This window comes from Ictidomys tridecemlineatus, chromosome 15, assembly GCF_052094955.1.
Source record: "Ictidomys tridecemlineatus isolate mIctTri1 chromosome 15, mIctTri1.hap1, whole genome shotgun sequence".
NCBI lineage: Eukaryota > Metazoa > Chordata > Mammalia > Rodentia > Sciuridae > Ictidomys > Ictidomys tridecemlineatus.
Window position 1 is genome coordinate 54,788,082 of NC_135491.1, and position 26,859 is coordinate 54,814,940.

At 44.0% G+C, this 26,859-nt stretch overlaps 1 long non-coding RNA gene across 17 annotated transcripts; it reads right to left on the minus strand.

Annotated features, from left to right (window-relative positions):
- Positions 1-935: 935 nt before the first annotated feature.
- Positions 936-26,859, minus strand: LOC120887960 (uncharacterized). 17 transcript variants are annotated; one of them, XR_013431037.1, is made up of 9 exons: positions 25,320-26,859; positions 24,158-24,195; positions 19,811-23,679; positions 17,577-17,729; positions 16,832-16,999; positions 16,254-16,517; positions 15,726-15,850; positions 8,683-9,871; positions 7,854-8,509 (listed from the first exon to the last, which is right to left on the minus strand). It is a non-coding gene; the product is annotated as an uncharacterized LOC120887960 (long non-coding RNA). The 17 variants fall into 17 exon arrangements; XR_005731380.2 differs by lacking the exons at positions 7,854-8,509; positions 8,683-9,871 and adding an exon at positions 936-1,323 and having other exon boundaries at positions 25,320-26,518; XR_013431038.1 differs by lacking the exons at positions 7,854-8,509; positions 8,683-9,871 and adding an exon at positions 2,612-3,299 and having other exon boundaries at positions 25,320-26,518.

Below are 26,859 nucleotides of genomic sequence, written 5' to 3' on the forward strand. Positions count from 1 at the left end.
TAAACTGTTTAAAATATATTGATATTATAAATTAATAAAGCTATAACCTGAGGATAATGGCAACTGAGAATAATTCTCTTAAATAAATCTCCTTAAAAGGAAGTTCAAATTTTCATAATGAGAAAGAAAAGTTGGAGTGGAACTTTATCTTGAAAAATAAAACTAAAAATTATCAAAGGGAGTCTATTTTGCTTTGTTGGTAAAATTATAAAAAAACAAAACATTGATTTTTGCCTACTTGTTCTGACAAATTTGGGAAATCATGATACAACATTCTCCATGTTTTAATAATAAAGTCATATTATAAAAAACTCAAAGCCTCCGTCAGTTTCCCACGGTCCTTTTGAGCGTTCCTACTTTAGATGCTTCTCCTCTGAAGCTGTCAGCCAGGACTGTACAGGTTTTTCAGACCCTTGTTTGTCAACGAAATCTGATTCCAGTGGTGCTCCGGCACCACCTTCTCCACCTTCGTAAGATCCCACGGGATCTCTCCTAAGCCACATCTCATGTTTCACTTTGTTTTGTCAGAAAAACATTCAATAATCAAATAGAGGTTACTGGACAGACATCTGACCAGATGGACGGGAATGGACGGACCTTGGTCTTTGCAGTGAAAGAACCTTTAAGATCAGGTCCAGTATTAAGTGCTTAGTTCAGCAGTGAAGGCTTCATGTCATGGACCGCTTGCTGCCCAACGCAGCTTCACAACTGTGGAGGGCTAGATATTGAAGACCCCTCTTCATGAACTACAAAAAAAAAAAAAAAAAAAGCTGCCCAATGTAATTGTGCATTAAAGGATGTCAAAACTGCAAGGACAGATTATTTAGAAGTTAATCACAATTAAAATAAATCATCAGTGGCATGCAATCAAGGTGTTAATCCATGGGGGAATTTATGGAATTAAATACTTTCTCAATATTAAATAATATAAAAGATAAACCAAGCACTTAACTTTTATTAAAAGCTGAAGAATGACATGAAGTTTCAAAATAAAGCTTTGATTCTTTGGAAATTCTAATACATTCCAAGGCTGGGCAAGAAAGGAAAAGAAGGAAGGAAGAGAAAGTGAGAGCCAGGAAGGAGAAAAGAATAAAGAAGGAAGGAAGAAAAAGGAGAGTGATGGAGAGGAGGACAGACGGAAGAAACCAGCCAGTTTCGTAGGATTATCAAGGTCTTCTTCATTCTGAAGAGATGAGGGTCCAGAATGAAGTCTTCCCAATCATTTGCATCTAAAGTCAGGATTTACAGTGACTGCTATCGCCATCTGTTGGTAGCAGACGGAATTGACACCTTTCCTTTGGCTTCCTTCAGATCAAACAAAACCTGTAAATTGAAAGGTCAAAAAAATTTTTTTATGATGCAACTTCTGAAATATTTAAAATGGTAAAAGGGGTTACATCAATTAATTTTTAAATTTTGATTAAGATTTTAAATAAGTTAAATTGACTCAATAAGAAGTAGAAAAGTCAAAAACACAAATTAGCACATAAGAAATTAAAAAAAAATTTGTCCACAGTACATTTTAGGAAGTTAAATAAAATTTAAGTTATAGATAAAAAGTCATTTAAATGAATAGCAGGTTAAATACAACTATAAATTTAAAGAACGTCACTTTGTGTCCAGTCAGCATCACTTCCAGATGTGGGAGGATAGTTTAATATTATGAACATTGTCAATAAGATTCAAATAATGATTGGTCCAAGGAAGAAAATCCCGGGAAGACCCTGAAGGAAGATCTGGAAAACCTTGATAGACTTCAACTGCATTCTTGATTAAACAATCCTGCTACACTAGTATTAGAAGAACAGTTCACAAATATTAGTAAATATCAGTCCCTCTCCTTCTAAAATCAGGAATAAGAAAATAACACATGAAATAACTGCTATTTTTCAAATTGTCTTAGGATTTTTGATTAGTGCAATGTTAGGAAAAGAAATGATATGAAAAATACAATAACAAGTATAAGTATGATTTCAAAACTAAAAGAGAATTACTGAAAAATATTTAAAATAATTAAATTAATTCAGAGAGGTAGCAAACTATAAAAATGACAAGACAGTAGCTTTGACACACACTAAATATGACCATTTAAAAATATCATAAGGGAAAATAAGTTCACAAAGTATCAAAACTTAAAAAGTTTCTTGAGGGCTGGGGATGTGGCTCAAGCAGTAGCGTGCTGCCTGGCATGCGCGCGGCCCGGGTTCGATCCTCAGCACCACGTACAAACAAAGATGTTGTGTCCGCCAAAAACTAAAAAATAAACATTAAAAAATTCTCTCTCTCTCTCTCTCTCTCTCTCTCTCTCTCTCTCTAAAAAAAAAAAGGTTCTTGAAAAAATAATTTTAAGACATGCTTTATAGAATCTAGAAAATGATAGGAAAAACAGAAACAGGCCTGGGGACAAATAAAGTGATATAGTATGCTTATGGATCAGAACAAATAAAGTGATGTACTATGTTCATGGATAAGACTTAGTATTGCCAAAAATCAGTTATCTTCCAAATTAATCCACATATGTAATATAATTTCAACCTATAACTCAGTAAGATTTCTTTTTGGAAATAAATTCAGGTTTTCAAAGTCTAAGTAGAATAACAAACACAGAGAATACTTGAGATATCTTTATTAGAAAAAGGGGGGAATAAAACAGTCCTTTCCCCAGTTCATTTTAAAAATATTACTAAACCTGGTACAGGACTAGAAAAACAGATTGATGAAGTCCAACATAAAGTCCAAAACCCAAAGACAAGCCTATAAGAATGTGATGTATGATAAATGTAGCTTCATGATCAGTATGTGAAATAAAAGTATTAATAAATGGTATTGGGCTGAGGTTGTGGCTCAGTGGTAGAACACTTGCGTAGCATTGTAAGACACTGGGTTCAATACTCAGAACCACATAAAAGTATAAATAAATAAAGTAAAGTTATAAAAAGTTGCTAATAGATTTTTAAAAAAATAAATTATATGGAAGCAATATTTGGAAAAATGTAAGGAACGATCCTACTGCAAACATACGGTAGCTTGTACTTAGCCCTGAATTATCACTGCTTTTTCCATGAATTTATATTTCCATGCCCCACTAATATCAGGCTCGGTCATATGGCTGGATTTGGACAGTGAAATGTGAACAAAGTTCCATGTGCCGCAGCTTGCTTCCACCATTGCTCTCTTTTCTTGCTCCCACAATTTAGTCTTCTACCCAAAGACAGAGTAGAGGTTGCCTCTTCAGTTTTGGTCTCGGAATAAGGCAGCCCTGGAACATCATCAAAGGTGACTGATAACCAACAGGAAGACTGAGTGAGAAAAATAATAGTTATTACAAGATCTTGGCATTTGGAGACCAATCGTTACCATGTACAACCTTATCCCAAAATATTGAGTGATACAGAAATAGGCAAACTCTGATGTCTCTAGAAGAAAATATTAATAAATATTTACATAACCTTATGACTATTTAAATATATCACGGGAGAGCAACATTTAAATGAAACAATTTACAGTTGACTAAAAGTCAGAATTTCTATTCTACAAAATATTCAGCCAACCACAAACTAGGTGAATTTATTTATGGCAAATATGCCAAAGGGAATTCATACATTAAAAATTATTGGAAGCAAAAAAGCAATAATGTCCTAAGGGACCAAGGACATTAAAAAAAAAAGTCAGTTCTCAAAAAAAAAAAAATAAAACGAAATAGCTACAAAATTTTTTTAACTACATCTAAACTCACTTACCATCAAAGAAATGCAAATAAATATTGAGATCCCTTTATCAACAAAGGTACACACTGTGATCACGCCCAGTGTTGATGAAGAGGCAGATGCACCCTTCTGTACAGTTCTTATTTATGTATTTACTTATTTTTTGTGTGTGACACTGGGGCCCGATACAGTTTTGAGTGTAGAAACTGGGATAGTTTTTTTACTAAAACTGGTACACGATCAGGGAAACGGATGAAGCCCCTGTGGCATACAGAACATCTATTTCCTGGAATTTATCCTTTAAAATAATGGGCTATATGGGCAAAATTCCTATACACACCTCAACATCATTTATAGCAGGGAAAAATCCAGAAAAAATCTTAAATGTAAATCATGAGACATTTATACAGTGTAATGCTACAAGGCCCTCAAGTATGTATATGTTCATTTAGAAGAAAAGACAGTGATTTTTAAAAAAAAAAAAAAAAAGAGAGAACCATTTACAAATATTTTGTTATATCCAATTATTCCATTCTAAGAATATAGTATGACCTGTGTGCAGACAATTAATCTAGACTCTAGCTGTGTGCGCCTGTTGGTCTACACATGTAATTTTTATTGACTAAACACCTAAGAAATAGCTAAATGGCCTTTGATGTCGTTTTCACCCGTGCGCATTTTTAAAAGCTCCAACATCGTGTCATTAGCGTGTTACAGAAATTATGAATTAGGAGCCTTAGGGTCTCTGAGGACCTCCGAGGGCCGCCGACGGCGGCAGTGCCCATGCTGGTGCCCACGGTCTTGCCAACCCATAGGGACGCTCACACACTTCCAAAGGCGGCTCGTTGCCCGCCGAATACATCCTGTGCCTGGACACCAGCTGCCCTCAGCCTTCTACTCCGGATGACCCTGGGTCCACCCCGTCTAAAGGCCTGCAACCAACAGGACCGGGGCCGTCCAACCTGGGCTCCCCGAGTTGATCCACAGCGCGTCCCTTATCCTCTCTCCTTAGCGCCGTCGACCCGAGAAGCGCACGGGGCTTCTGCGCCCAGTGCTCCTGCACCCAGTGCCTGGCCTTCACCAGGAGCAAAGGGTGGGCGGCTCTGGGTCCCGCGCCTGGCTTCTGCTTGGGCACCCCGAGATGGGGAGGGTGTCCGCAAGGCTGAGTCGTCTGCACACGTCCAGGCTCACCCTACGGAGCCGTCTTTCTGGCCATCTCCAGCGCCGGCGTGTTAACTTTGCGTGTTAGCTGAGTGTCCCTCACCGCTCCCTGGTCTTGTTCCACACCTGCCCTCTGCTCGCCTGATGTCCGGCTCGTTCTCTCTAAAGGAGGGGCAAGGGGCGGCCGTGTTCCTCCTCCTGAGCTGCAGACGGGCTGGGAAGTCCTCCCCTGCCTGGACGCAGCAGCAGCCTGGGTCCCCTTCTCGCTCCCACGGTGGGGCTCCGAAAAGGGACCTGCCCTGCTCCTGAAGTCACATACCCAACCCGTGCACCTGCTGTCACTTGGAGGTGCCGCTGAAGTCTTCCAAGTGTGACAGGAACTCTCCAAGTCTCAAAAGCTGAAAGAGGGAATGAAGTCATCACGTTCCGTGGCTTTGACAAGGAAAGGCAGGTCGCACGGACGGGGCGCTGTGTCCCCGTCTCGAGTGGCTGAGCTCTAGCCAGCGTCAGCCGTGATAGGAATTAAGAATTTAGGAAGACAGTCCCTAAACATGTGAAATGTCTAGGCAACAAGATAACATGTTTATCCAAATATTTAAGGTGAAATGTTCCAGATAGGGGAAGCTTACAGTTTTCAAGCAAAAGCTTAAGAAAATTTTATGGAACTCTTTCAAAAGGAGCTCCAAACATGTCTCTGCCGCAGGCAGAATATGCAGAACATTGATTAAGCTTTCCCGTGTGTCTCCCGATGATTACGAATGTCAAGTCTCACGCTGTGCTAGGAGGGGTGGATCCCCCTGGGGACGTTCACCTGTGCAGGGGGCCCAAGCTACACTTATTCACTTCCTGTTTTTGCATTTTTCAGTTTTTTGGTCCCCTCCGTTTCTTGCTTTGAGCAAGGTGCCAACCACACTCCACTTCAATTTGCTGTCGACTGGGAAACGATTGAGCCAAGTCTTGATAAAAATTACATCCAATGTAAGAGTCTCTAAGCTATAAGTAAGCTCCGACAGTCTCTGCTCAGATTCTACCTCCTTTTAGATTCATGCTACTTTTGGAGTATGAAGTTTTTTCCTCACATCTAATTTTCTGCCCAGTTGCCACCAATGGCTTTGTTTGTGTGTTTCTTCCTGAATTCTAGGCCATGTTGGAGAAAGGTAAGTTTGCCTGACAGGTGACGTTTGGTCAAATGCAATGTCATTGAACAAAATTAGTGCCTAATGAAAAAAGGAAATGGGATCCTGGGGAAAGATGACAAAGGAGCCGGATGCTGCAGCCTAAACATGGACGCTGAGGCACTTCCGGATCCAAGGGCCCAAAGATGGATGTGCACCTGAGGCACTTCTGGATCCGGGGGCCTAAACATGGATGTGGGCCTGAAGAACTTCCCGATCTGGGGGCCTAAACATGGACATGCACCTAAGGAACTTCCGGATGCTATGGCCTAAACATGGAGGACTGAGGCCCAAAGATGGACGTGCACCTGAAGAACTTCCGGATCCGGGGGCCTAAACATGGACGCCTGAGGCACTTCCGGATCCTAGAGCCTAAACATGGACGTGCGCCTGAGGAACTTCCGGATCCGGGGGCCTAAACATGGACGTGCCCCTGAGGAACTTCCGGATCCGGGGGCCTAAACATGGACGTGCCCCTGAGGAACTTCCGGATCCGGGGGCCTAAACATGGACGTGCCCCTGAGGAACTTCCGGGTCCGGGGGCCTAAACATGGACGCCTGAGGAACTTCCGGTTCCTAGAGCCTAAACATGGACGTGCGCCTGAGGCACTTCTGGATGTACGCCCGGGGAACTTACGGATCCAGGTACCTAAACATGGACGTGCACCTTTGAAACTTCGGATCTGGATCTGGGGGCCTAAACATGGATGTTTGAGGAACTTCCGGATCAGGGGCCTAAACATGGATGCTTGAGGCACTTGCAGATCCGAGGGCCTAAACATGGACGTGTCCCTGGAACTTCTGGGTCCTTGTGCCTATAAAGGGTAGAGTGTGACTCTCAGAAGGGACGTGGCCCATGAAGGGGAGCCAAGTATGGGGCCTGTTGGGGGCACACTGAGCTGTTGCACCCTGAACTTGAATGTGACGGTGGCCTCACTTCCCAGCCTTCCCCTGGGTGTCACTTCCTCCCCTTCTGGGCAGTGCCAGGGAGGAAGTAAGACCAGGCACAGGGGCCAGGCCACCGTCTTTCTCCTCGCTTAGCCAGGCGCCCAGCCTGGCTGGGGACAGGGACGTCTTGTGACGTCCTGGCTGCCTCCTACATCCCTGCCCCAGGACCTCAGGGACCACAGGCGGGGACAGTCGTTGATCCTCCCCTGGCCGTTGACCCTCAGCCCTGGGGTCTGCCCAGGGAGAGCTTTGTCTCCCAGAGGATCAGGGGGCCCCTGTGACCTGCTGCTCCTTACCCACTGTCATCCTGGGCGAGCACAGGTCAGGACACCAGACGCTACTGAGAGTGACATCTTCTGGATAGGCGGCTGCGGACTTTGCCTCTATCTCTAGGCCTCAGCCACTGGATGATCCCTCCCAGAGACAGAAAATAACACCATACTACCCAAGAATTATTTTTAAGCTTTGGATTCTGAAATTTTCCTGCTGCCACCTTCTTTGTGAAGCCAGATTTTCAACAGAGACAATATTCTGGGGAGGGGGGTGGGGTGGGGGAACAACATGGAGTCAATCAAACCAACTGACACATCTGGTCCTCCAAGAGAAATCTGGACTAGAGGGAGAACAGCCATTCTCAACTGGCAAAATAGTGAAGTTCCCTTGTCTTTATTTTGTGTAAGCAAAATAAATAATCTGATGTTAACTCATTAAAAAAAAAGATGACCAAGTTTGTGGTCATGTGTTGTGGCCACAGAATCCCTCCCCCCCTGGCCTCGCTGCCCAGCTCCCGTGAACTGAGACAGGTGGCCCCGTCTTCCCCCTCACCCCAGCCGTGCCGTCATTTTTGAGCTCACTGCAGGAATTAAAATCATTGTTCCTCTTTATTTTTGTTAAAAACCTTCCTGGGACACATGATAAGAAACCTGATTAATTTTCTTTTGTCTTTAAATATTTAAAAAAAAAAAAAAACCCACAACGCAGTATTTTGCAAAAGTGTAAAAGGAATGTGATTGCTGGCTGGTTCTTTCCTCAGAATTTAAAAACTCCCTGATTCCATGTCTGTGCTGTTCTGAGATCCGGGCCCAAACGGGACAGTTAGCGGACTGGACCCTTAAACAGTCCCCATTGTCTAGAGGAAGTCGTGTCAGCCTTGGGACCCAGGGAGGAGCTTCTTCACCTCCATTTATTGACAGCAGACTTACGTGTGCGCATGGGACTGTATCTGAAGACAGGGGCAGAGATTCACCAATCCCTCAGCGGTGTGTCCGTGTGACAAACTTGGTGCCTCGAAACAACAGAGATGGACTTTCTCATGTTGTGGCGTGAACGTGTGAGCGGGGCCGCCTTCTCCCTGAAGGCTCTAGGAGAGAAGGTTCCCTACCCCTTGCAGCTCCTGGGGGCTCCTGGCATTCCTCGGCCGGTGACAGCATCATTCCAGTCTCTGCCTCTCATGTCCCCAGTTGTCGGGGACGAGTGGTAGGAGGTGGTCCCGGGAGCACAGCTCTCTAGGAGGGCCGCCTGGGCACGGGAAGGAGGGAGGAATTCTCTGGGAGGTGGGAGTTCCACGGGTGTTGAGGAGGAAAAGGTCTTAGGAAGACCATCCCACCTGTTGTGAGTGGTTTCGCCTAGTTCTGCCTGTCTCCATGCTTACCTTGGGGACAAGGGCAGGGAGTACTGCACACAGGGCATACCTTGAGGGCGTCTGTGGCTTCCAGGGTCAGGCGTGGGGCTGCTGCTGAAGGTCCCGTATTGGGGGTGGGCAGGTGCCTGAGGACGTGGCTCTGGCAGCCCTGGCGGGAGGTAGGAAGGGCACCGTGGGTCCCGGAGCCACGGAGAAGAGACAGCGCAGTGATGGGAGGCTCCGCGGAGGGTCGGGTGCTCTTCCTCCAGACGTCGTGAGGGAGAAACTTCATCCCCAAAGTCACACGTTGAAGGGAGTTGGAGGTGGGACCTTTGGGAGGTGACGGCGTCGTCCTTTCATGGATGAATGGGTCACCCAGGGAGTGGCTTTGTTATAAAAGTGAGTGTTCTGTGGCTTGCTCATCTCACCGCGTGATGCCCTGTGCCACCTCGGGGCTCTGCAGAGAGTCCCCACCAGCAAGAAAGTGCTCACCATATGTAGCCCCTTGACCTTGACTCTCCCAGCCTCTGGGACCTTGAACTGAATGAACCTGTATTCTTCATAAAATTACCCAGCCCGTGTTATGTGGTTATGGCAACTGAAGATGGTCTAAGACAGGCTCTCGGCTGCTGTCCACAGCTCTTGGGATGCCACCTTCTCTCCTGACTCTTGACAATGGCAACTCTGTCTTTACAAGTTGGGGCAAAGACGCTGTTCCTTGAAGATTCTTTAAATACCTGGAAATAGCTTTACTCTTTATGATGGAAGATATTTTCTAAATACAAGAGGTGGTTTTTTTCCTTCTATCATGGCATGATTATAGAAAGAGTAATTGCAGTAGGTTCAAATCCATTGGGATAATAGTAACATGTCCAACCCTCCATTCTTCTACCAAAAATATCTTGTTGAGATTAAATGAGATACTGTCTGCCTGGCCGTCATTTCTCATGCCCTGATCAATAAACATCCTCACCCATCCTTCTTTTTGTTAGTAGGATTCCAATTTCTTCTAACCTGACACATTCACTACTGGTTCTCCACTATGGCAACCGCCTCCTAGGTTCTCAATAAATATTCATTTAATAAGCTGGGGGACTCCCTCATCCAGCAAGGAGGTCCACAGAACAGGGTAGAGGAGAATGTGGCTGCAGAGTCGCTAATCAAGACCTCCGGAAACCAAGCAGGAAGCAGGTCTGGTTTTATTGCACAGTTACCATGTATGTGTCAGGTGCAATCCTGCTCTTTTTTGGGGTGATATTCTAGGAGAAAGACAATAACCGAGAAGGCAATTTAAACAAGCCAGTAAAGGGTGTGATGAGCTTGATTTTAAAATCCCACCGCAAGATGGGCCAGGAGGTAGGGGAGCCATAGAGGACACTTCCCTAGGACCAAGATGTAAGAGGTGAAGTCAGCAGTCAGAATCTGGGGGCGGAAGAGGAAAGGGTCAGGACTGTTTTGGTCCCGAGGACCCAGGAGAGGGAGGAGTTGAGGGTCCCCGAGCGCAGCAACAACACACACAAGTCACTAAATCCCCGGCTGCGCTGAAGCGCTGCAGGCCGGGCTGGGGAGGGGGTGAGTCACTGTCTCACTGGACTCCCTGTGACTGTTCATTAATACTCCTGACTAATGCGAGGCGATAGAGATTGGGCAAGAAAAATGACTGCGGCAAATGCCTTGGCATCTGCCCCTCCCCACCTTTGGCAGAAGCCTCCTGAACATGTCTGTGCTGTGTTTGGCAGCGGGGCACTCCCAGAAGTACAGGGAGGCGGCAGACGTGATCTCTGCAATGCAGCGAGACCAGGAGGCAAGCTCTGGAGACCGGCTCTGGACGGCAACAGGGACAACCCCCCCTGCCCCCCACCGACCTTCTGAGGCTTGAGGCTTGTGATGCTACCAGAAAGCCTGGGCGCCGGCTCACACACCCCTGGCTGCATACTCAAGCCAGCTCCCCTGCCTTCCCCGCCTTCCTGAGCCACGTCGGCTCCAGCCCCTTGGGTCAACTCCATGCTGTGTGTGTCACCAAAAGACCTTGAGAAAGTCCTGAGAAAAATGCTAACATCGGTGTAGGAAATATCCGCCCACTGACTCAGGACAAGGCAGCCCCCCCCCCCTGCAGAACTGACAGATGCCACCACGGCCCTACGTTTCTCATTGCCTGTTCTGTAGACCAGACGTCTCCAGGCACTGTCCACCTTGCTGAGAGCACCTTTTCATTTATCACCCAGATAAACTTTTATTATCCAAATAAAATGGCTCAATCCCCATTTCAGATACTAAGAGAAATCCTATGACCATCTGTGCCTGAGGGAGTAGGAATGGGGAGGAGGAAGGGACGGGGTCAGGCCTCAGCTTCGGCTAGCCACCTCCTTTCCCCGCTTCTGAACCCTACTCACCTCCCCCACTGACACCGTCACACAGCTACCGTGTGAGGTTAACTTGGAGGCTTTGAGGGATAAGAGAAGTGCTTTTCCTCACTACCTCTTCCTCACAGCCGACGCCTGGCTCACCCCAAACCTCAGGGTCCTCGCTTGCTGCCCTGCAGTCTGTCCTCCACCAGGAACTCCCGTAGCCCCGTGGCTCCCCAGGGCTGCCCACGGTCATATGTTCTTTGAATTGGCAAAATTCCACGGTGGTGTCCTAGATTCGGTTCTTGGGCGCCTTACTGGCTGCCGTGGATTCTCATTTGTGCTTGCACAAATCCTTCAAGACTTCCGGGGTAGCTGGTACCCATCCAGGGGTCCACAACCTTCCCTGGCTCATCCACCTGCCTCCACGAAGGCACGCTCCAATCCCAGCCTAGAGTGAGCCCGCTTCGCACCATGCACTGCAGGATCTCTGGGGGCGCACCCTGCATCACAGAGATGCTCTTGGCTCCCCTGTTTTTTCTGCTTCTGATCCTCACTGTCAGTTCCCAGAGTCCACCTGTGTTCTGACTTTTCGATTAGCTTCCCACATGCACCCTTCTTGCCACTGATAGATTTTGCTTCCCTAATTTGGACCTTCAGCATTCTCTGCTGGGGGGCATCTCCACCGTGGCACTACAGGCTGTGGGGTCCAGATCGTGCTGAGTGGTAGGAGCTCTCTCATGAACTGCAGAGGTTAAGCAGTATCCCTAGATTCCAGTGGCACCCCGCCCCAATTGTAACAACCCAAACTGCACCCCAACGCTGCCAAAAGTCCCACTAGACGCAAAATGGCACCCAGGTGACAAACACTGATCTGCCAACCCTGCACCTGTTGTTTGGTTCTGCTCACCCCTGGGTGCTGTGGAGAACTTCCTCCCAACCGCCCCAGACCCACCAAGGAACACCGACGCTGAGGGGGTGTGAGAAGCGTTTTAGTCTTCCTGTGAACTCTGTGATGTTCTGGCTGTCCAAGAAGCACTCTGTCCCAACTACTTGAAGAAGAACTACAAACAACTCAAATGCAGACTTTGGCTTCATCCCAACGGCCAAAGTCAAAACATCCAATTGAACCTTTATACAATTTTCAGTATGCGTTGTGCTTCAGATCTGGAATGTCCTCCAGAGTCTCAGGTGTTGAAGGTTGGTCCCCAGTGCCGCCATGTTGGAGGCGGGCTCTCCAGAAGTGCTTGGGTCAGAGGGCTGCTTGGTGGGCTGATCCACTGACAGTTGAATGGACGGTTGGGAGGTGGTGGAAACCATAGGCAGTGGGGCAGGGTTGGAGGAAGCAGGTCCCTGGGGACATGCCCTGGACCTGCCCTTGTCCTCTCTCTCTGCTTCCCAGTTGTGGTGAGTGGAGCACTTTCCCCCACCACGCCCTTCCACTGGGATGTTCTGTCGCATCTCAGGCCCAAAGCAATGGAGCCAGACCTCCAGGAGCTAAAGCCTCTGAAACCAAGAGCCAAATTAATTTTCCCTCCTCTGAGTTGTTTTTCTCAGTTATTTGTCACAAGGACAAAAAAACTGGCTAACAAGGTTTGCTAGCAAGACCCAATGATCAATTTAAATTTTCCTTCTTTTACTCATATTTGGGGGCTTACAAGCAGCCCAGCCCCTGGGGGAACCACCGATGCAGCAGGACACAGCGGAAGTGAAGCACAACTAGGAGGAGCTGGGGGTTTAACGTCTAGATGGAGGGACTTCGCAAGTCACAGAACTCCACAGACTTCCCTAGAGACCTGGTGCTAGTAAGGCTGTTCCAGGTGAAGGACTTGTGGGGACGGGGCATCTTTAACATTTGATATCCCATTACAATGTTGTGCTTCTGGGAAAAGGTCCACCTCCTGAACATATCGATAAATTGATGACATCCTTTGTAAAAAAAAAAAATAATAATAAGTTTGCATAGGAAGTTAGGAGACTAAGCAACTGTGGGAGAATAATATTAGAAGGGGATCTTTTAATGGGGAGATAAAGAAAATACCAGCCCCTGTGTGGTTGGGATGGTTTGAATGTGCCCCTGAGGCTTCGTGTGTTGAAATTTAATATCCATTGTGAGGTATTTAGAGCATAGAAAAATAATCCGACTGTGGTGTTTAGAGGTGGGGTCTGCAGGAAGTGATTAGAATTAGACAAGGTCATTGGGGTGGCGCCACCATGATTGAACCCTGGTGGCTTTTTAAGAAGAGGGAGAGGGGGCAGAAGGACATATATGCACATATGTGCCTGCTCTCTCCTGCCATGTGATGCCCTGCACCACCACGGGACTCTGCCAGCCACACCAATATCACATAAGGCGTGATATTTACTGTCACTGTTCTCTCTGAGTTCAAATCAAATGAGGGACGTCAGGAAAATAGTTAATTGTAGCCAAGTGTGCTGGGTGCTGGCACAGATCATGGAGCTCAGCCATGGCACACCAAAGAGAATGGCTGCCATATCACAAGAGAAGGAACAGCGGGGATCCTGGAAAAGGCAGCCCCCCAGGTGGCACCAGGCTTTCTGTGTATCTGTTCCTCTCTTCAGGAATGTTGTGTCTTGACCGATCTCTCAAAGTAATTCCATGAGAACCCAAAATGGCGGCCCTTGAAAGTTTCCAACCCACCTGAACAGGCTTTGCCCTGACCATAAGGATGATAAAGATACACATCAGCTGTGCCAAGGGAAGCAGGTCAGAGCCAAGGTGGAGAAGAGGGTCAAGAGGAGGCATGGGGACAGGAGACCTTGGTCCCCGGCTTCATGGCTACAGTACAATTCCTGTTTCCACTCAACTTATGTTTCCCGGTGATCACATTTACAGATGTTCACGGTGAACAGGGACAAAACTAGGAAAAGAGGACAAGAAACTATTCTGTTTCCAAAAACCAATTTGTTGTATGTTTATATCTTTGAGTCTTCCAAATGCCCCAAGATTCTGGAAAGGAGACAGTTCCAAGAGAAATTACAAGGGGGTTGGTATAAGAAGAATTCTTTTGCCTCCATAAATTTGAAAAATGAAAAGTTCTCATGCCCATTCCTTCCTGTGATTCAGATGTATATTTCATTCTCCAAGTAGAGAGACTGTAACAGCAAAAACAAAATCGAGTTTTGTCTGAGGGCTAGACCTCAGGACACCACGTTGCTCACGAGGAGGATGGGAAAATGGCAGCCAAGTCACCATTACTGCTTCCAGGGTGAGGGTAAAGGTCAACAGGGGGAGGGCTCAGCTATTCCAAGAGCATGAATGTTGCCTTGGGAAGAAATATTTTGTTTTTTGGTTTTTTGTTTTTCTTAATTCATCTGCTTTGAAGATTTTCCTGTTTTGAAATCCTATCAGTTTCTAAAAATCAAAATTATTTCCTATAGCTTACGCCAGTAGAAAGTTCCTTGTTACTATTTCTTTCACAAAGGCATTGGAATTCCTGGGATGAGAAGTCACTGCAATCTGCCTGTTTGAGCATATAATTTGCAACTTGCTTTTTTATTTCAAGTCCTTGAAAAAGAACTTTTTCTAGTGTACACAGTTAAGCTCTCAATGGCCATGTAAAGACTGCTTATCCATGTTTTTCAAAGATTCTGATGATTTCTTGTGCAGTTATTGGTTTTTATTTAAGATGAAGTAGAGTTAAAGCTCATTTTTTCCTGTTGTGGCATTCTTCTTTCCCTGTGTATCCCACTAAAATGACCTCATTGTTGTCCCAGTGCATCATAAACTTGCAGGAAGAGATTCACTAACAGAGGGGCTTAAGAATTTTAAAGGAGGATACTTATGTTAAAGATTTAGAGACACTAAGCTTTCTGCCTTTTGGATAAGAAAAAAAAATGCAATTGAAACGTTTTCAAAAACATGCAACCAATTCTTCAATGTTTTTTTTTTTTCTCTTCAGCCTTAACTTGAGTCTGCAGTATTTCCAAGACATATAAATAAGTCGTAAAATCTGGTGACATATTTGGGGGTCAAATGCATAAATGTAAACAGATGCAGTGAGCTCTTGCCGCCAGCAGCCGGGCTCCCATTTCCTGACGGAACAGAACCTGGTTGGTGCAGACCTGTGATCATCGGGAGCTCGCCCTTTGCTAACTTAATCTCCCGTTCCACCCACATTTACTGACGCCTCATTAGGTGCTAAGCACTGAGCATCCAGGAAGGAGCAAAACCAGGCATGGCCCTGCCCTGTGAGCTCAGAGGCAGGGGAGAAAACCACAGGTAAGAAGGAAGCACAGGAGTGTGGCCTGGAGAGCAGGCGGGCAGGGCGGGAGCAGGGGTCTGAGCTGGCTTCTGCCACAGGAAAACTAGGCCACCCCAGAGCTTGGCTGGCCAGGACAGCCTTCTCCATCTGATGCCCAGGGGGCAGAAGTCCCCCAAGTCCACAGGCAGGGAGGAAAATGCCGGACCATGTGTCCTCCAGTGAAGTCCATCCTAATTGTGTCCCCTAACTAATAAAACACTATTGACTTTTAACTATGAACAGGCAGAACCCCTTCCTCTTCAACTCCTGCCCCTGTGCTCTTCTAAGTCAATATTTAATCATTTCATTAGGCACATAATGACTTAGAACCCCAGAAGAGTCTTACTCTCCAATGAGATTGAAGTAGACTAAAAACTGGAATTTTAAAATTAACGTTATTTTAAAAAACAAATCATAATATATGCATTTGTGATGTTTTGATATAAACAGTGTGGAGTGATTAAATCAAGATCATTAAGCTACCCATCACTGCGATTAATTACCGTTTTTGTGATAAGACTTCAAATTTAACCAGGCGCAGTGATGTATGCTTGCAATCCCAGTGACTCAGGAGGCTGAAGCAGGAGGATCAGAAGTTCAAGGCCAGGCTCAGCAATTTATCAAGGCTCTGTCTCAAAATGAAAAATAAAAAGGACTGGGGATGTGGCTCCGTGGTAAAGTGCTACCCAGAGCAAAACAAAACAAAAACGAAATTTACTCTTCTAACAATTTACAAAATTAGCTTGAGTCACCCTGTTATGCCATAGATCTCAAAGATAGATTCCTTCTGTGAGAATGAAAGTTGGCCACCTTTCACCAACATCTCCCTTTCCCTGCCTTGCCCTCCATCTCCGGCACCTGCAAACATCATTCTACCCTCTACTTCCATGAGCCTGATTTCCTTAGATTCCACATGGAAGTGAGATCATGCACTATTGATCTCTCTGTGTCTGGCTTAGCACACTTAGCATAATGGTCTCCAGGTTGCATGGTGCTATTAAAACAATACATGCATTAAACATGTCATTTACCTTGAGATGTGCATAGGCACATTAGCTAACCAATGTTTGAAATGGACCGGCAAGGACTTGTCTGTGCACGGGACATATGACTGCATCAGTGTCCAGAGGAACTCTCTGGAGATACAGTGTTCACGCTTGGTGTAATGCAGGCACTATGGGCCACATGGTCACAGCTGCACGTGCTGTGTTGGACAGCACAGGATGTACATCCGTGTAGTCTTCTCTGCATAGACCACACTCATATGCTTCCTCTCTGATTTTCACTTTTGGTTTCTTTAAAACAGAGTAATAAAAACATATGTAAAGAAAAATAAGATGGAGGTGGGAAGTTAGAGGCAATCGTGACATATTTTGAGAGCAGAATAGGTTTAAATTTTTTTTTCTGATTTTTTTATGGGGTCTTTCACCACACCTTGTTGTTTTATTAAGCAACTTGCATCTTTTAGGCCATTCAATGCATTCAACGCCCACTCCCTCTCCCACTTCTGTCTGGTTCCTCTCTGGAAGAGGTCAGTTTCTTACTTGGATGGAGGGGGAATAGCAAGAAATGGGTCCCAGGGGACAGAGCTGCCATTGGGTTTCCTCACCTTGAGCTGAGGAAGAAGCATGAGGCTAGCACCTGAATTTTAGTGACAGATTCAGTATGGCACGTGGGGATCTGAGGACTCCTACGGTGAGACCTGTTGAGTACCTCTGGGGTCTGTGGCCTTGAAGACATCTCAGTGACACTGAACAGGGGGACTCATCTTCTGCATCTGTGAAAACACAAGAGTACAAAACAGCTGGGCACCAAAGGGTTCCTTCTCAGGCCCCCAGGAAGGAACTGCTGCCCACCTCCCCCTCCCTCTCCCCTCCCCCTTCCTTCTGTGTAGAACTCCCTTCATTTTCCATCAAAGACCAGCCCTCACGTGGGGTCCTCTGACCAGCAGATCTATGACCCGTTTTTAAATGAAACATTAAAGGAAACTTGGCTAGAAGGAGAAAAAACTCAATCAGAACAACAAAACACTTGGCTAGTGAAATGGAGCTTTTAAAAACAACAGAGGGCAACCTGACCAAGCAAATAAATAAAGCCACTTAAGGAGATTCCAATGCAGTGCATGCAAAGAATGTCTGGACCTCGGGAAAATATGCTTTGTCCATTGAAGAGGGTTGCCAGGATTTAAGAAAACCACAGAAAATGCCCCCAAATTAAATTAGATTTAAATTCCATATAAATAATGAATAAATTCAGTATATCATGTCTCATGCTATGTTTATACATACTCACACTAAGAAACTTATTCATCGTTGATCTGATATTAAAATGTAATTGTTTGTTCTGTGATTTACCTGGCAGCCCAACCACTGAGCAAGTCAGTGAGTGAACTGAAGGCGGGGAGGAGAAGTTCATATACCACTGAAGATGTGTGAACCAGTGATTGTAAAACACATGGAAGGAACTTCCTTGCAAATATTTTTAAAATGAGGATGAATCCAGGAGATCTGTCATGAGTGACAATATGAAAAAGAGGAATTGCTATTAAAATAAATACTAATTATGAAATAGAATAAATTTTTAAATTGTATATAATATAAAATTAAGTGTAACAGTCTTTATGCTAAAGAAAAGTTAAAATGAAGGGATGAGCTACTAGATACCACGTAAACACCACAAATGAGGACATAAAGCAGACATATCAAGCAAGTTGGAATTAGTACTATTGAGGATTCCACCACCAATTCAAGGATCTATTTATTTACTTGCTTCTGCAAAGCTAAGTACAGAAGTGAAGGATAGACACACACTCTTAGTACACACTGGAGCTCAGGTAATAGGACTGACCATCGGAGCTCAGAGATGAAACCTGAGAAGTGATGGGAATGGGGAATGATGTCAGCAAGGTGGTGGGACAGGAGCTGTCTACCATGATCCCCCATGCTATATTTATACACACTTACACCACATGTACAAATAAAGAAGCACTGATTTTGACAACCAACTACCAGTGGACAAGAGTGTCTTTTGGGAGTCCAGGAATCCAGAAAAGAGGATCCAGTGCTTTGGAGAAAAGAAAAATCTGAGAAGTATTTAAGGGGGCAAAAAGAAGAGTTGCACTTTACCCACGTCATCCTCCCCCATCACAGCACAACCTAGTGCCAAGGGACACCTTACCCCATGATTTTCCCCATGGGGAAAAGTGAGTCATACCCAGCTCCTCCAGCCAGGCAGGACGTTGCCCAAGAGGCTTACCACTCTCTCACCCCATGCAGAATACAGAAGTGATCAGGATGGCTGAGCGTTTGGGACAAACTGAAGCTAGGAATGGAAGTAACAGGTCCTACTAACCACTCTGCAGATTCCATTAGGAAGCCCACCCAGGAGCCACGTGAGATGCATTGTTTGTGCCCCCCCCCCGCATGAAACCAGTGGCCATGGACACCACAAATACTCCTCAACCTCAGGGCCATCTCTCATAGCTACCCTGCCTAAAACACATACCCCTACAGAAGGCAAACGCAAGCATCTTACAAAAACAAGCCCCTCAACTTTGTGAACTTGGAGGAAGGTACACAACTTAAATATTTCAAGGCATCACCTAGGTTGGCTTTTTAGGGTTGGGAGAAGACACACAAGCGTAAGAAATCTCCCACCAAAGAGAACCAAAGTGTGAACTCAGGGCATTCATTGGAAAGGTCTGAGAGGGCCCCAGAACTCCTAGCTGAGATATTTGGTGACGATCCCCAGAATAGTCAATAAAGACTGGAGGAGATGACCATTTCTGAAAATGTGAAAGCAGAAACACAAAACATCAAGGAACATGAAAAATCAAGGAAATATGACTCCACCAAAGGAACACAATAATATTCCAGCAACCAGCCCCCAATAAGGAGATCTTTCTATTTCCTGAAACTAATTTACAATGATGGTTTTAAAGAAGCTCAGCAAGCTATAAGAAAACACAGTCAACTAAACAATATCGGAAAACAATACGTGAACAAAACAAGAAGTTCAATAAAGAGATAAAAATTGTATTTTTTTAAAAAGAACCAAACAAAAATCCTGAAACTAAAGAATACAAAGAATGAAATAAAATATGTCATAGAGTGAATGGCAAATTTGATTAGGCAGAAGAATTTGTGAACTCTAAGATAGGTCATTTGAAAATATGCAGTCAGAGGAGAAAAAAAAAGAATAAAAAGAACAAAGAAAACCTATGGGGTCTTCAGGACACCCACAAAAGAGCTAGCATTCACATTTTAAGAGTCTCCAAACAGGAAGATACAAAGGAATATGTATTTTTTAATGAAAAATATATAATTAGATAAATAATTTTAAAATATACATTTTAATTATGGCTGAAAAATTCTCACATCTGGTAAGAGATATGAACATCCAAATATATGAAGCTCAAAAGTATCCAATCATGTCAACCCAAAGAAGATTTTATCAAGTCTTCATCCAGATGCTCCTCAATTTACACTGGGAATATATCTGAATAAATTATCACAAAGTGACAATATCATAAGTCAAAATGCATTTAATATGTCAACCCACTGAACATCATAGCTTATTAAAAACATACACTGTGTAGTATCGATTGTTTATCCACATGCTTCTGTGCCTGACTGGGAGGTATAGTTGATGGTCATTGCCCTGCATCAGAAGAGAATATCATATCACAAATTGCAAGCCTCAGAAAAGATCAAAATTTAAAATTCAGAGTACGGTTTCTACGGAGTGAGTATGGCTTTCACACCTTCATAAGTCAGGGGCCATCTATAATCAAACTGCCCAAAACCAAAGACAAAGAGAAAAATTAGAAAGCAGCAAGAAAAAAGAGGCTCTTTACATACTAGGGAGCATTCATAAGGTTATCAGAGAATTTCTTAGCGGAAATGTTACTGGCCAGGCAAAAGTAGGATGGTATATTGGAAGTACTGAAGGAAAATCTTCCAATCAGGGAAGCTATACTTTCAGAAATGAGGGAAAAACAAAGACATTCCATGACAAACCAAAGCTGAGGCAGTGCATCATTACTAGACTTCCCCATCAGACGTGCTAACCAGAGTTCCTCAACCTAAAACAAGAAGACATTAACTAGTGACATGGAAACATCATCTAAAAGTCACACCGTAAAAGTGAGTACACCGTCAAATGCACAATTCTCTAACACCCCATTTCCTTCTCTTATGAATTAGTTCCTTCCCCAATCTTAGTCAATTTAACTTAGCATTCACTGAGCAATTAATACAATGCCTGACTCTTCCTTGGAGAACATGAAGATAAGAAAACAAAACAAATGTTTACATTCTTTTATAAGAAATCATGCCTTCCAACTTCTAAACAAAATGTCTTAGTTCACATTTATAAACCTAATTTTCTACCCAGATCTTATTTGTTTATTAATATGCAAAGATTTACCAAAACGAATTCATTAGTGCTTCTGTATCTAAAGTTCTTTTCTTCTAGAAGAGTCCGAAGAGAAATACAACCATACCACAAATGTGATTTTAAAATTTTTGTGTCCACAGTATAAAAAAGTAAAAAGGAAACAAGTGAAATTAAATTTAGTAATATGTGTTATTCAATGTTTTCCAGCCTATCCAAATATTACCTTTTAATATATAATCAGTATAAAATTATTGAGATATTTTACATTTTAATACTGTATTTTAAGTCTGTGTACATTTTATGACATATAGATTTTGACTAGCTACATTTCACATCTCAGTAGCCAAATGTGGCTACCATATTGGGAAACGCAATTCCAGGAAATCAATGTCTTCCTGTAAAATTATGTTGAGCTGTTGTTCCCACCAAAGTTTACTGACATGGCCATTGTTTCAAGTGTTTGTGTCCTTTGTGTTAACTCTGTTACAAAGGTTTGTTAATTTTCTCCATTTATTAATAAGAATCCACCTAGATTTTTATGTTAGATTTTTTGAGAAAAATAATATAAAAATCTAAACCCAACTTAAAGGCAGATATTATTATTCTTATTTTACAGATGTTAAAACTAAGACACACAGAGATTAATAACTCGTGTAAGGTCATACAGCCAGAATGCGTGTAGCTTAGAAGTTCACGTATCTTGGAAGGCCTTCCCTGTCTGAGACGGTCCATGAGGGTAAGAGCAAGGGCATAAGGAATTAGGAAAATGAGAGCCTGCAATGTCTTGGGAAAAGGGAAGAAGGATTTGGGGGCTCACTCGGGAAAATCTTTTGAGGACACCTCTCAGGCATACAGACGCAAAACCTGGTTCAGGACGAGAACATGGGGAAGACCAAGAACCAGGGGAGACCACTAGGATGGTACCATGGTTCACTGTGCCCTTGACCAACCCTGGAACTTGCTGTTGTTTTTATGCCTCCACATCTTGCTGACTACCTTCCATTTGTCCCTCTAGGTCTACCTTTCATGACACTCTCTGCCCTCTAGCCTCTTGCTGAGTACGGTATATAAAAAGGGCTGGCAGAGATCAGAGGTAGGAGGAGAATGAATCAGGGCAGTTGCTGTCTGTGCTCTCACACACTGGGATGCTCTTGTTGCTGTGTCCCTTTGTGGAAGGAAGGCAGCCTCCAATGTATAAACATCCTGTCGGGGTTCCACAATAGCTTCTCCTGCGTGCCCCTGCAAGCCTGGATGTGTCAGGTCTTTACTATCCCTAGCTTGGTTCCTTGAACTGTCCATGCCCTTGAAAGTGGCCATTTTGTTGATCTCTTATCTCTCTTCAAATTACCCAGATTGCAGGCATCCTCTCTTTTCTGCTGGGACCTTGGCCACGTGCTTTTCTGTCTGAATGCCCCTATTTGGCCATCCCTGCCTTATGAGCTCCTGTAGATACATTAAAGAGAAGTAAAAAACATCACCTCCTCTGAGAGGAAGTGTGGTAAACACGAAGCACTGCTGACAGGAGTCCCACAGGCTGGAGACCACCTCCTGACCCTGCTCTGGGGCCAGGGACAGATTCAGTTCTCGGTATATGGGGGTGACGGCCCCCAGCTGAAGGCTGCGCTGAGGCTCAGATGTTCTGTAAGTGCTGGTTACCGTCCCCATGACAATGTCAGTGATTCATGCATTCTTCTCTGCTCCCATAGCATTTTTTAACAGCTTGATTAAAATGTCATTCATATAGAGCAATTGGCCCATTTGAAGCCTGTAACTCCATGGCTTTTCCTATATTCACAGAGTTGTGCAAGCATCACTGCTATCAATTTAAGAACATTTTCATCATGCCAAAAAGAAATCCTGCCTCCTCCAACCACCATCCTCTCTCCCACCCCTCCCCTCACCATCTCTGGGCAACTGCCAATCTACTTTCTGTTGCTATGGGCTCTGCCCATTCTGGACATTTCACATACATGGAACCATACAGTACAGGGTCCTTTCTGACTGCTTTCTATCACCCCACATAATGTTTTCAGGCTCATTCCTTGTACCATGTGCTACTCTTCATTCCTCTTTACTGCCAAGTAATTTCCAGTGTGTGACTATGCTGCGTTTTGTCCCATTCACCGGTTGGACATTGGGTTTTTCCTACTTTCTGGCTATCATGAATAACAATTCTCTGGGCATGCATGAATTCCACAGCACTCGGTGCAGACCTGGACAGAACTCTTACCACACTGCAGCAGCAGCATTTCTTGACACATCTGCTCTTTGCCCCATTTCCCAATCGCTCACTTTGTAAATAGAGTTATACTTTAGGAAATGAGGTACCATAAAGCCAGAGGACTTTAAAGATGATTGTGAAAATCCTGAGGTTCTGACTCACAGAGAGCTAAAGAAAGAATTCTATTGCCCAACACTGGGCCTTGATATATTGCTACACTGTGTGTCCAAGAAGGAACATAAAAACCAATGTCGAATCTGATGGGTCACACGGATCATGACTGAAGAATGGCACAATAAAATGGGAGAGTGTTTTTCTGGCTTAAATATCACACACAGAAACTGAACATTGCAGGAGGTTCTGTGGCTGGCAATGCATGTGTGGGATTTGGGGCAGGTAATGTTGCAACGATTGAAAGGGAATTTGTGAATCAGAATTAGACAAATATCACAGTTTTTTTAAAAAAAAAAAAAAAGCTATGTCTCAGAAAAAACACTTGAGCTTGTAGAATACAAATGTAAATGAAAAAGGGACTTGGGGGAGAAAGTGTGCTGGAGTTTAGGAAGAGTCTCTGAGGCTGACAGATGGTTAAAGAGGAATGTGAGCTTGTGTGCTTGAGAGAGCCTCAGTATGGTCTCACCCCACCATCTCTCTGCTTATGATCCTAACCCTCTTGCTAAGAGCCGTGCAGCGTGAAGGAGACAGTGGACCACAAGTTGATGAAGTTACTTGTCTGTCAACTTCTGAATGTTGACTGTAATGTCAGCCACTGTCGCAGGAGCCAGTGGCTTTTCCTGTTCCCCGGGGCAGCTGAAAACAGCGGAGTCCACCTGGAGATGCTGTGATAAGACATCAAAAGAAACCATAAAACTTTCTGAAGTTCAAGAGAAAGGAGTAAAGTGCTAAGTAGGGTTCAAAGGAGGTCTTCCCGTGAAACAGCTTTACAGTGAAAGGTCATCTAGCTAGAATGTCCACGATCTGACCTCTTCCAGTGCGGTTCCAGATTTGCATATTTTAACCTCAAAGGAGAAAAATGATAAAAAGAAAAAGAAAAAAAAAAGGAATCTTAGAACATTAGTGAGACCTATGGTGTAGTAAAAAGTAAATTAGTTTTAAAAGCAGGTAGATCCTAGAAGAATTTTATCTGACATAAATGTTGTCATGAAAACTAACTGCAGAATATGTTAAGCATCCATCATCCTTCTGCACCCATCAGAAAGATCTGGGTTAACTTGAAAATTGGGGGAGGGGATGGGGGGCGGCATTGACCTATATATAAATATTAAATAATGGAAACAGCAAATATATTTTACTCACCAATTCTCATCCACAGAATCTGCTTTGCACACACGTTCCTTAAAAATAACACACATGTAAAAATTATCAATTAGTTTTTAAATGAAATTTTCTCCAGGAAATCTTTGTTGAGGTGAGAGAGGGCAGTGGCAGAGGTCCCCAGGGGCAGGACTGATGTAACAGCAGTGCAGAAACTAGAGGATGGAGAGGTGCAGCCGCATTCATGAACAGACCCCTCGTCTGCTCTTCCCAGTTCCGCTTTGATTGCTCAGGTGTCTCTTGGCCTCTGCATCTAAGCCATCTCCTGTTCAGTAGTAAATGGCATTTGTCCCATGAAATTTATGAGATTTCACAAAATTAAGTAGCATCGAAGAAAAGCATTCTCCCCCCATCTGTTACGATACTCACCATCTTGGACACAGCTCAGGGAGCCACCTCACCTTCCACTTCAGGAAATCATTCTGCAATTATTTCTTTTTTTCATATTTATTTTTTAGGTGTAGATGGACACAACACAATGCCTTTATTTATTTATTTTTTTATGTGGTGCTAAGGATCGAACCCGGGTCCCGCCCGTGCTAGGCGAACGCTCTACCGATGAATCATAATCCCAGCCCATCCGCAATTATTTCAATAAACAATCTTTTAAAGTAGACAGTGGCTTTTTAAAACTAAGAATATAACAAATATATAACAGTTACACATTTTTTTTCTGTTTAGATTCCTAAATAAATTTTCTTCTACTAAAACTTCATGAAATTAAATAGTTAGGAAAAATCCACCTCTAACGGTCATTTAGATACAAGCAATATATTTTCTATGAAATAAGAACAATCAGACATAAGCCATCAATCCATATAAAAATTATAATTCAAAAAACAAGTTGAATAGGAAGGACATGATGCTACCCAAACCTGATTTAAAAGTGCAGAATTAATTTTAGGCACACTAATAGAATTATTAAAAATCGATTATTAAATCAATATGGAATGAAAATTAACAGGAGTATACTGGGGATGTTGACAGATAAATCTGATAGATTACAAGCATTCAACTAAAGAATGGATGTTTCTGCAGGGAAAGACGGCAAAAAAAAATTGACGCAATGATCAAAAGTGTCGTAAGAGAAAATGCACATAAACGGAGCACTTGTAGTTTCTGAGAAGGAGAGAACCAAGCCTACCTTATCAAGACGTACAGTGGTCAGATTCTGAAAGAAAAACACCTGTTGGAGAGGGCCACCCAGCAGCGGGTGAGAGGGGTTTCTTCAGAGAGCTGTCTTCTCTCAGGAGCTTTGTTCTTCACCAACTGTTGTGAGTTCCACTCTCCCACTGAGATTCCTCTCACAAGAGAAACAAGAGCCTTATTGTGACACTCTCTCAAGGACATTGCTAGACCCTTGTCCGGAGACAGTTGAGGTCACTGACAGGCTCCTGCTAGAAACCTGCTCTTGGCTGGTCTCAAGGACACCTTACTCGCCCCATTCCTCCACCTGCTCTAAGTGCGTCTGCCCCCTCTCCTCTCCCAGACGCTCCTTCTCTCCAGTGATCCCTGGCACAACCCTCTCTCTTCTGGCCTTGGTCCGCACAGCGAGTGTGCAGTTGCATCTTCTCCCCAAGCTTCTATCTCCGGCCCAGTGCTGTCCCGTGAGCACCAACCACTTCCGTTGTATTTCTGGAATATGGCCAGAGCAGACCTGATATTTTCTATTTTCCTCCTAAATGTGTCCTGTGCCATTGTCCCTGACTTCTTAAATGACACCGTTGCCCATTCAGGTGCTCAAACAAGAAAGCTCGATTGTTTTGACTCTTCTCACCCTTGCACAAACTGAAAAGCCTCGTCCTGCTGGGCTGAATGTGAAATGTTCTCCACTCTCACAACCGTCAACCTGTCCTTCAGCTCAGCTCTTCAATTTGGCCTTCAGTTTGGCCTTCTAGCAGTGAATCTTGAATCTCATCCTCAAATCAATCCTGCAGCTCTGCAACTGGAGAGATTTTCAAGATAAAAAGCCAGTCATGCTACTTACCAATCCATAGATATTTAGAACTTTTTATTTTGGCTCTTATTTTAGAAAAACATCTTAAAACTCAAACCATCTCAAACCCACCTTTCTGCATATCTCTCTTGGATGAAATCCTCCAGCACGCCTCCATGAGGTACCTCTTCCCCACTCCTTGCCTGGGTGTATAATTCTCCCTTCATCTGTCCATTCTTCTTTCCCTCCCACATTCTAACTCTACCCAACCTTCCAGAGTAGCCATCAAAGTATAGGCAATGGTATCAAAGGCTTCCTCTTTGGAGTTATCTTTTTCTCAAGAGAAAGCTGATCTTTCATCCTTAGATGCATTAAATTATTCCAGCTTGCCCACCTTTGCCCTATGAACTTCAATAATGCTCATCATACTCGTAATTAAGTATTTGATGTCAGTCACCCATAACTGATGTGAAGCAGTAGGAAGGCTTCAGGTATCACTTGTGTTGTTGTAGATTCAGGTCTTAGAAAAATACGCAACACTAGTCCATGATTAGGAAGCGTTTGTTGAGTTGAATGTAAAGGGAAAATCCTCTAAGGGTCTGATCTCAAAAAGGAGAGTAAAATAAGGAATAGACAAGGAATAAAAAAAAATTGGGTGTAGCACACACTTCCCCTCCGAGACAAAAACATGCCATAAGATAGTGAAACAGGCTTTAGAGCTTCAAGGGAAAAAAATTCACGGCTCCAA